The 8,086-nt window shown below is 66.4% G+C and overlaps 1 non-coding gene across 1 annotated transcript; it reads left to right on the forward strand.

Moving 5' to 3' along the window:
• Positions 1-211: 211 nt before the first annotated feature.
• Positions 212-8,058, forward strand: LOC125633003 (uncharacterized). The gene is made up of 5 exons (XR_012667329.1): positions 212-550; positions 3,614-3,763; positions 4,006-4,135; positions 5,216-5,366; positions 5,740-8,058. It is a non-coding gene; the product is annotated as an uncharacterized LOC125633003 (transcript).
• Positions 8,059-8,086: the final 28 nt, after the last annotated feature.

The following is an 8,086-nucleotide window of genomic DNA, read 5'->3' on the forward strand; positions in this document are numbered from 1 at the left end:
GGCCAGGCCGCTGGCCTCTCCGTGGCTCACAGGCCCCTGGCTTCTCCTGCATTGCCCGAATCATCGCTCCCCTCTCCCGAGGTGGAAGGGAACAGCCCCTGCCGGGCCCCTTCGCGGCTCCTCTCTGCCCAGCTGTCCGAGAACCTGCCCGGCCCAGTGTAACCTCGGGAGCGGGGGTCCTTTCCCCTCTAGGGAGCACCAGCTCTGAGCTCGCCCCAGGGTCGGGGGAATGGCTGGCTCAGGGGGGCAGGGGACAGGGCTTTTCCCCTCTAATGGGTCCTGGGTCCCGGGTCCCGGGGGCCTCCTTTCGCTAGAGACCAAAAATCGGTGCTGTTTGAGGAGCAGCATCACTATTCTCAGTCCCTTAGAGATCTCAATCCCGGCGGAGCCGGCGGTGCTGAGATGGGGCCGCGTGTTGTTGCAGGTGCCGGTGGCATTCGAGGACGTGGCGGTCGGTTTCTCCCCAAGGAGTGGACGGCGTTAGCGGACTGGCAGAGGGAGCTGTACTGGGCCGTGAGGAAGGAGAACTACGAGCTGGTCACCTCGCTGGGTGAGGCTCCCTTTCTTTGCTGCCGCACACATGAAAATCCCTGACTCGGAGAGACCAGCCCCAACATCAGAGCCCAACAGCGATGCAGGTCCCCCGAGATCCCCAGGCCAGGGCGAGGAGCACTGGGGGAGGGGTTTTCCCTCGGGCCGTGGGCTCTTAGTGGGGCGTCCTCCCTGAGAGATGCGATCACGGGGGCTAGTCAGTGGGGAAGACGTCCAGAGGCTGGGGCAGGACTGGTCCAATCCTTGTCCCGGCTGAGCTCATACTGGGGGCCTCGACCCAGTGCTGTGGGAACACCCAGCCAGGCCTGCTGCTGCGGTAATGGGGTCCCGGCGGGGTATGGCCCAGAATCGCCAGCCCCAGGAGTTCAGAAACCACCAGGCAGACCCCAGAAATCATGAGATTGGCCTGAAAATGGGGAGACTCCTGGTCTCCAAGCTAGTACCCACAAGGCCTCTGCATTTGCTGCTCCCAGCTGGGCTGACCAGGGTCTGGGGCAGCCACTTCCACGGGGCGCTGGAGGGAGCAGCAGGACTGGGACCCCCCATAGCAGCTGCCCCTGGCTCCCCGGGCGAGGAAGCTCCTGCATCAAGGGGCTTGTCTGGGGCATGAACCAGGCTGAGCCACCACCCAAAAAGCCCTGCTGGTAACTGAGTAACGTGTCCCTCTCGGCTGCCTTGGCTTCGTCTCCTGCTCTGTAACCGTCCCGGCGCATTAACCCGGGAGCTGGGGCTTTCAGGCCTGGGCTTTGATCCTTGCTGGCCCCAGTCTCTGTGCAGAGTCCTCGTCCCGCTGCACGTCTAGCTGCCTCATCTGCTCCCCTGCCTGGGCCTGTCTGTGCGCATGGGAATTCAGCAGCCCCACTTCCCCTCCAGGGAAAACCTATCAAAGGGGCTGGTTTCCTCGAGTTCTGGGGAAGGGGTAGTGAAAACCCTGTTGTGGTGAGCCTTGGAATAAAGGCAGGACAGAGCTGGGCCTCCCCGCAGTGCGCTCTGCATCCGGGGAGCGCTCTGCCTTTGTCTGCGCACAAGAGAGGTTCCCAGGGCAGGAGAGAGCAAGACTGTGCCGTGAATAGCCCCGGAGCTTGGGGGGCAAGAGAAATGGCACCCCACAGTTGTCAGAGAGCTCCTTGGGCCATCGCATGGCCGGTCCGGGGCTGCCAGGCAGCCTCTTCCATAGGACGGAAGGGAACACTTGTCCTCCTGTCTCCCCATGTGGCTCCCGTCCCAGCCCGCAGTGGCCACAGGAAATCCAGCCTGTGGTTCTCTTCCCCCACACAGGCTCTGCAGGCACCGCAGTGGAGGTCGCCTGGAAGGCGGATAAAGACGAAGAGCCAAACGTGAGGGCTCCCCAGGGGAAGGGGGGAGGAATCCCGCAGCAGGGCTGAGTGATGCTGAGCCCACCCCTGAGCCGCTCTGTTACGGAGCGGGGAGGCCTGCAGATAACTCCTTGGTGTGTCGGGTTCTGTGCCGGCCAGCTGCCGGGCCTGGTCCCCTCGGGCACCTGAGCTGCTCAGACTGCTGCTGGGCAGCTGTCTTGGGCCCCCTCGGCGGGCGGATGCTCTGTGTGAACCGTGCTGCTGGCCGTTCGCAGGCACCGCCAGCCCTGCTCTCTGGGGGGACTCGGGGAATGGGTGCCCTGCGTTGGGCGCTGTGTGCCCTTGCAAACCTGCTGGGTTCAGTGCCCCGTTCGTCTGGGCCGCCCCCCAGGAGGCGCGGCTAGAGTGGGGAGGGCACCTCCCTGTGGAGACGGGTGTGTGCCGTTCGGTCACAGCCTTGCTGCCCCGTGGGACCCAGCGGGGCTCCAGGACGCTGTTCCCAGCTCCACGGACGCTGGCCCAGGTCTCCGTGTTCTCAGGGCCAGCTGCAGCAAAGCCGCCTGTGCAAGGCCCCCGTGGCACTTCAGTAGTGGTGGAGGATGAGGAGGCAAAGCCCTGGGGCCCTGTGCTCTGCGCCGGCTGGCTGGCGCCCCCGGGGTAGCTGAAGGGGCTGCGTTGGGGCTGCCCGGTCAGGGACCCGGTGATCTCCGAGGTGCCTGTTCTCTTGCTGGGCAGAGGTTCACGCCGGCGCCCCCGGCCCACCAGCAGCTGGATTCCAGCCCAGCAATAGAGCCTCACTCGGGGCCCTGCAGCGGCTTCCGTTTTGTCTCTGCCCCCGCGGGCAAGACCTTCCTGGCGTGGCCTGCCTGTCATGTGACTGCACGTGGGCTGTGAGCGAAGCTTGCCCCACGCAGGCGGGGCCCAGCACCCCTTAAGGGACCTGGCCTTGTCCCGGGGTGGGCTGGTGCCGCGTGCCGGCGGGCTGGGTCACTGCTGTTCTGCGGGAGGGGGGAGTCCTGGCAGCTGAGCGAGCATCCCTGCTCCTGCTGCGGGTCTGCCTCACCTCAGTCACCTGGGGCGGCCACTTTGCTAGGCCTGGCCTGCGCCTGACCTGTGGATTAACGAACTAGCCAGTCCTGGATCAGCACACGGCCCTGCCGACGCCCCTCAGTCCCGACGCCCTGCCAGCCCGGCCCTGGGCTCCCCCCACGGCCCTGCCGACGCCCCTCACTCCCCACCCACAGGCCCCCACTATTCCGGCCCTGGGCTCCCCCCACGGCCCTGCCGACGCCCCTCACTCCCCACCCACAGCCCCCCACTATTCCGGCCCTGGGCTCCCCGCCAGCTCTGAAAGTGCCCCTGACCCACAGCCCCCTGCTAGCCCAGCCCTGGGCTTCCCCCAAGCTCTGCTGACACCCCTCTCTCCCGACCCACAGCCCCCACTATTCCAGGCTTGGTGTCCCCTGGCAGGCAGCTGCTCTGGTGTCCCGCAGCCCCGGCCTGGGGCAGCCTGTTCTGTTGCTGGCTGTGGGGGCTTTTCACACCCTCCAGCATGGGACGCTTGTGCACCTGGGAGCCCGGCCTCTGCAGCCCCTTCCCGTGTTGTACAAGGTGGGCTAGGTGCACCTGGCCCTTCCCCATCCGCTGCGAGCGGTGTCACCACGCAGAGCTCGCGCCTTCGCTCTGTCCAGGTGGCCTCTCCCGCGCGCTCAGATAACGCGGTGCCGTTCTCTGCCCCCCCGCAGGCGCCGATGACGGACGGTTGGGTTGCAGCGAGTCACCGAGCCGGGCCCTGTGTCGGGGATGGTCGGTTTGTCTGGGCTCCTCGGCTCTCCAGGGTCCTCCTGCACTGGGGACAGGTGTGCGAGACGCAGAGCGACCTGCGACCAGCGCGGGTAAGGGGCGAGGGCAGGTGCCCGGGACAGATGTGCCAGGCCTGGGCGGTGCTCCTGGCAGTGCCCTGGGCTGGTGGCTCCAAGGGCTCCCCTACCCCATGTCGCCTTGGAAACGCAGGCAGAGCCAAGTTCCAGGCCGGTGTCTGGCTGCCTCGATTCTCCGTCCCAGTCCACTGTCCCAGCTGCTGGCTCATTCTGCCATGCAGGGCAGCGTGTCGTGAGACTCGGCCTTCCCTTGCCAGGGCATCTGCTGTCGGCTTGACTGCAGGGGAGGAAGAGGCCAGTGCCATGAAACCGTCTGGCTCCAGCACCCCTGCGCTGCTCCCATGGCTGCCCTCCTTCCCAGGGGCCTCGCCCTCCCAAGGGCCCGAGGTGAGCTCCCAGATGGGGATTGGGAATGCAGCTGGGAGGGTGGTGACCGTGCAGGGCCTGGGCGCGGCTATCCAGGAGGCGCTGTGGGGGGCGGCTTGTGCTGCGGGTGGCGTTGGAGGACGTGGGGGTCCGATTCTCCCCGTGGAGTGGGCGGCGTTAGGGGAATGGCAGCGGGAGCTGTCCTGGGCCGTGAGGAGGGAGAATTTCGAGCTGGTCTCCTCGGTGTGTGAGGCTCCCTGTCCATCTCTTTAGCAGCAGCACAAATAGCCAGTTATCCCCTGTCCTGGCCCCCACTCCGAACTCCTGGCAGGGGGCCCGTGACTGAGCGAAGGGCCTGACAGCCGGTCCTCCCCTCCCACCCCATGCAGGGCAGCAGGGCTCAGCCACGTCCGTCAGCCCCAGGCTTGGGCACCGCTCCAAGCCCCCCCGGCCACTGCCCCGTCTCTGGCTGGACCTGGCCAATGCTCCCCCAAGGAGTCCGGCTTGCCGCCTGGCCTGCCGGCTAGGCAACCGTCGCCGCCCATAGGCCCCGGGATCCATGAGCAGGTTGAAAGGTTCTGCCATGGCAGAGACCGCGACCTCCTCCTCCCAGGCACTTCCTGGGCACTCCCCGCCGGGAGCGACCAACCCGCGGACCAGGCACATCTTGTCACGATTCCCCAGGGAGCTCCTGTGCCCAGTCGCTAAATGCCAGGTAGTGCCCGTTCCACCTCCCATCGTGGCCTGAGGATGGGGACAGAGCCAGGAGCTTGGTTCACCAGCTCTGTCATTTCAGTGCCTCCGAGGCCTTAGCCCGGCTGCCCTGGGGGGACCTGGCCTGGGAGCAGCCCTAGAGCAACATCCGCTGGGGCTGGGGCTCCGAGCAGCTCAGGGGGGTTCGATGCCTGGGTCCCAGACTGCACCTCTGGCCAAAACCCCAGCTGTCCATGGGCCCTGTGTCCTCAGAGCCCCAGGACCTCGGCTCCCAGAGAGACCCAGGCACCGACTCTGCGCTCCCCATGATACCCGTGGCTGTAGCAAGCCCTGCAGACATGATCCTGCCCCGGAAATCCAGGGTGACGCCTGGCTCTGCCTCTCCAGGACACCCCTCTCCTCAACACCCCGCATGCCTGTGACTCCCCTCCACGCACAGGCTCTGCGGCCCCCAAGCCAGAGAACAGCTGTGAACTGGAGTGAGGGGAAGAGCCCCAGCAGGGGCAGGAGAGAGCGATTCCTGAGCCCCCCAGCACGGGTGAGTGATGCCAGGGGCTCCCCCAGAAAGGCTCGGGTCAGGGGAGGCTGGGAGGGGCTGGGGCTGAGAGTGGACACTCAGACGCTGAGACGCTCTCCCTGGCTGTCTCGTTCCCTGAGACAGCGTCTGGGGCTGGGCTCATTGCCCTGCGATACGAAGCTCCCCACCACGGCCGCAGTGCAGACCTCATCACTGCTGGCTAGTTACTGGCTGCACTGCGCTGGCCGTTCTCTCTGTGACATCCTGGATGGGAAATCTCACCTGCCCCTTCTCCTCCTAGCTAATCTCCCCCCGATAATCTGCTGTGGACCCAGGCTCCTTCCCTCTCACGGCGCTGGCGGTAATGGCCGGTCTCTCTCTTTGTGCCCGGCAGGTGATGGAATCTGGGCTGGGGCTGAGGAGAAGCCGTGGGGAGCCCAGAAGTCCCTGGGAGGAGCAGCAGCCCTCCCAGCGCCCCAGGGGAAGGTGCCGAATACCTGCAAGGACAGCGGGCAAAGCTTCTCGGAGCGGGGCCTCCTCATCATGCACGTGCTGAGGACCCACCTCGGGGAGTGCAACCTGCCCTGCGGGGAGTGCAGGAAGATCTTATCCGGGTGGGCAGGCTGGCGGTGCACCAGAGAGCCCACCTGCGGGACCGGACGGTCACCTGCGTGGCCTGCACGCGCAGCGTCGTCTACAGCGAGCACCTGGTGGACAAGGTACGCATGGAGCTGGCCGGAGCGAAGCCCTTCAAGTGCCACCAAGTGCAGCGACAGGATCATCCTGCCGGTGGAGCCGCCGGCGGAGCGCAGGAGGGGCTCCTTCCCCTGCCCCACTGCCCCCAGCTCTTCCCCTACATCTACCTCCTGCAACGCCACCCGCTGCGGCACGCCGGGGAGGCGTCCTTCCCCTGCGCCGAGTGCGGCAAGAGTCTGCCGCGGAGGATCACGCTCGGCAAGCACCACCGGCGCCCCTCGGCCGAGCAGCCCGGCCCCTGCGCTGAGCGCACCTGGCAGGAGCGCCGGGAGAGCCACGCGCCGGAGCAGCCGTTCCCCTGCGCGCAGAGTGGGGGGCACTTCCCCCGGCGCGGCTCCCTGACCGCCCACCTCCGCGCCCGCCACCGCACCCCTGTGCCTAGTGCAGCCAGCGCTTCGGCAGCGAGCGGGCCCACGTGCCGGACAGGCCTTCGGCTCCAGGGAGGCCTGGGCCGCTCACCGGCTGGAGCACGAGCACCGGAAGCCGTTCAGTGCGGGAAGGGCTTGAGGCGCAAGGACAGGTACATGGTGCCCCTCGCCTGCCCCCAGGGTGGCCAGCGCTGCCGCCTGCAGCTGGCACAGCACCAGTGCCTCCACCGGGCGCCGAGAGAGCTGGGCCCCGCCGGAGAGCTGGGCCCCGTGCCTGGCCCTGCCACCCCTTCCACGGGCGGTCCTGGGCCCGGCCCCTCGCCAGCCTGGGCCGTGGCGTCCCCACCTGCAAAATAGGGTGAATGGTGCCGCTCCCGGTGGGAGGGCACGAGGCCTGGGTGGCGTCTGTGGCATTGTGTGGAGACGTACGTGAGAGAGCGGAGAGGAGCCATGGGGGCAGGTTTGGAGCTCGGCCTTGAGTGGAGAGGGGTCTGGGCAGCCTGCGTGAGTGGGCTCGGACGGCTTCCGTGGCCTGCCCTGCGGGCCTCCTCTTTGATGGGTCCCTTGCCCATTTCCTCTGGGGCACCTGGCGCTGGCGCTGGCCGCTGTCAGAAGCCAGGCTCCTGGGCTGGCTGGACTGTTGCTCCGACCCCGTGTGGCCGTTCTGATCTCAAATGAGTCCCCAGCACCTTGCCTGCAACGCCCAGCCCTGCCGTGCAGCCCGGAGACGGCGTGAGAGCCCAGACCGCAGTGAAATGGCAACACCAGGACATTCCCCGGGCGGCGGGGAGTAGGGCCCTCCCTGCTGTCCTCTCCCATCCGACTGACTCTGATCTGCTGTAACGACCAGGGTGTCTCTCGCCTGGGGCCTTTGGGGCTCTGGGTCAGGCTCTGCAGCCTCGTGCTGGGGATCGCCAGCCACTGGGCGTCAAGGGCCATGTGCGGGTATCAAACCCCTCCCGGCATCACAGGCCACGCCGGGGCGTGTGCTCAGCCTCCCACGGGGGAGCGGGGAGCAGAACCTGCCTTGGGGCTAGGTGTTGGGAGAAGGGCTGGCAGCTGGGGCTCATTAAGAAGCAGCTTTGGGGGGTGCCACATTTACAAGCTCGAATGTTGCGGGGGGCAGAAAGGTTGGTTTTTAATGACAGCTGAGATTGGCTCTGTGAGCACCTCAAAGGTAACAAGGGGCTGAGCTACAGTCGGTGTCAAACCACCCTCGTATCCTTCTCTGGCCGGGTCCCAAGGCTGGGGGGGAGATTACAGAGCTCGGCTTGAATGCGGTTTGTGACGTGTCTCCCAGACCCTCATAGCACACTAGGGAAACAGCCTCCAGGAGCCTCCGGGCGCAGGACTGGGTGGAGAACCGCTCCCTGAGAGTCCGTGCCAATGGGCCACAGTCAACCTAGAATTGCATAGTGAGTGGGGTCCCGCAGGGATCTGCCCTGGGCCCGGTCTAGTGAATATTGATTTGGCTAGTGACCGAGAGAGAACGCTGATAAAGTGTGCGGATGATACCAAGCTGGGAGGGGTTGCAGGTGCTTTGGAGGACAGAATTGGAATTCTAAAGCATCTGGACAGTCTGGAGAAATGGTCTGTTTCAAAAGCTGCAGGAAGGGA

This window comes from Caretta caretta, chromosome 2 (assembly GCF_965140235.1).
Source record: "Caretta caretta isolate rCarCar2 chromosome 2, rCarCar1.hap1, whole genome shotgun sequence".
Taxonomy (NCBI): domain Eukaryota; kingdom Metazoa; phylum Chordata; order Testudines; family Cheloniidae; genus Caretta; species Caretta caretta.